Below are 2,555 nucleotides of genomic sequence, written 5' to 3'. Positions count from 1 at the left end.
AATGCATTGGCAAACATCCCAGTGTATTACTTCTTTGTATAAGCTGGCAGAGAATATCGATTGTGAACCACCCCAAAATCTTGGAGAATACGTTCGATAACTCTTGCTTTTTTAGCGCATATGTACCTCAGCCACTTTCAACAGTTTAAGTGCTTGTCCCTAACCTACAGCATCTGTGGAGAGCCATGCAAGGCGGTGGGCAGCAACATAGTAGTACACAGCGATGCTTTCGGCTGTCGTACAAGCCTAGCACCTGTCCAAAGTCAACCTGATGCTAGAAGGTCGCCCGCCGCCCATCAACAGATTTGGTACGGGTAGTGTCACAGGCTCAACAACAACTACCTCTCTGCCGAACTCAGAGGAGGCAAACACCTACCAGGTATGTAGGCAAGGCGCTCATAACATCTAACACTTCTTTCCGCACATCTTCAAGCCGACCATCCTGAAACTGGAAATATCTACTATAGACTGCGCCTATCGACGCTGCCCGCTTTACCTAAAGAGTTGAGCACCGCCACAACAATAACTGTATTCAATAGATGAGAATTCGTAAAGATGGTGTGCCCAACTCGAAGGCAAAGGCAAGTGCAAGTTATGAAGTTTGCAGGATGAACTTGGACAAGCAAACCCTAGAAGGTTTAGAGTTGATCCTGAGGAAGTAATGGTAAAAATTCACGGAATAAGCTGTTGATTTTGTACATCGCTTACGTGCTACTTCTTCTTCTTGATTGGCCTTTGTTACCTTCAGACAACTTTGAGCTGTTTTCAGATCTTCTTAAACAACCTACCTTTGTGAGCAGAACTGATAAAGCTACTGCAGAGCTCCGGCGATAGGAAAATATTGAGGTATATTTTCATATGGACTTCGATATAATTAATTGGTGGGAGGTACATAAATGCGAAACGCCGCTGCCGCATAAACTCAGTCGTAGAGTAATAGCCACTCCTTCAACTAGCGCATCGTCAGAAAGAGTTTTTTCTTCTGCTGGAAATGCTATTTCTGACAAAAGATGCCACCTTTTGTCAAATGATGATGCCCTTAATCAGTTGATATTTTTGCATTATAATATGCAGTTAGGAAACCAATAAAATTAACAATCGGTGTCACACTTTCGATTGATTCCAAATTTTTTTTATGGGTTCTATACATGGAATAAGATAACACGTGTCCGAGGAATTTTTTCTGTCGCTTTTTTCTTTGGAGATATGATCCTTCAAAGTTTGCATTTTTTTATATTTCGGGTTCTGCTAAAGAAACGGGTTTAATATTTCTATATATAAGATGGTCAAGATTGTCCTGAAGCTATCTTAGCTATAAACAGTTGAACTTTTTGAAGTTGATTTGCAATAGTGAAGACCAGTAAATTAGAGATTCAAAATTATACCATCGTAATCCCCGTCTAATTCTCTATAAAAACGTGATTAAAAAAATGGGTTTTTCAAGAACTATTTTTAAAATATTTTTCTTTATGGCGAGATGGATTATTTTGTGAGAATCAACTATTAAATATGTATGTTGAGATATATTTAGTAAGGTGTTAAACATCGAGTTTTTGTAAGAATTTAAATTTTATTGCGACTCCGATAGAATACCTATACTCGTATAATATTTGTATGGCAAGATTTTTCTTTAAGCCGACGAACCTCTAGAAATGGGCCTGGTAATTGCAGAACTAAAATTAGCAAAACGCAGATTTTATTGCGGATTCGGCAGAAAATCGCTTCGTTAACAACATTTGTTCCACAACTTTTTCAATCAAATAATATTCTAGAAATGGGCGTGGCTATATTAAAACCAGAGTTCAAAAATTTAGACTTTATTTTTTATCTTGCCATACAAATATTACATTTGGATAGGTATTCTATCGGAATCCGCAATGAATTTTTACTTTTTGCAAAAACAAAATGTTTAACACCTAACGAAATATATTTTAACATAAGTTTTCGAAAAAAAATTATAAAAAAAATTGTTGGTTCTCACAAAATAAACTATCTCGTCATAAAGAAAAATATTTTAAAAGTGGTTCTTGAAAAACGCCCACACTCTATATTTAGGACTAAATACCAATTTATAAGAAAATAATAATATCGAAACACCGTAATCATCTGGCCGGCCACCATTTTAAAGAATTGAAAAAAGGAGCGCCACGTACTAATACCACGACAAAATGAGACTGTGTTGGTGTGCCCAGCATTGATCTACATAAATGCTATTCCCAAACTGCCGCTTAGCACGTTTATTTAACTCAGTGTCAATATGGAAGCATACATTTAGGAGGTATTTCCCCCTGATTTACATGTATGACATTTGTGTTAGTGTAAATTTTTAATAGATTTTTCGTTTTAGACTAATTTGAAATTTGAGTAATTTTCTGCACTTTAACTTCAAAATACCTCTGCAATGATATACAAGGTGAGTCAAATAAGGCCTACCATTCATAGGTCCATAGTTTGCCTAGCAGTGTGCGGAAACACAAATTAGGATGCTGCTCTGCCTTTGGCCGCAAAAAAATGTCAATCATTGTTCTGTAAGAAGCCCCAGAAATCGTTTCTGG

Source organism: Rhagoletis pomonella, unplaced genomic scaffold, assembly GCF_013731165.1.
Source record: "Rhagoletis pomonella isolate Grant_MI unplaced genomic scaffold, Rhpom_1.0 Rhpom_scaffold_00004, whole genome shotgun sequence".
In the NCBI taxonomy this organism is placed as follows: domain Eukaryota; kingdom Metazoa; phylum Arthropoda; class Insecta; order Diptera; family Tephritidae; genus Rhagoletis; species Rhagoletis pomonella.
This window is presented reverse-complemented; position numbering follows the sequence as displayed.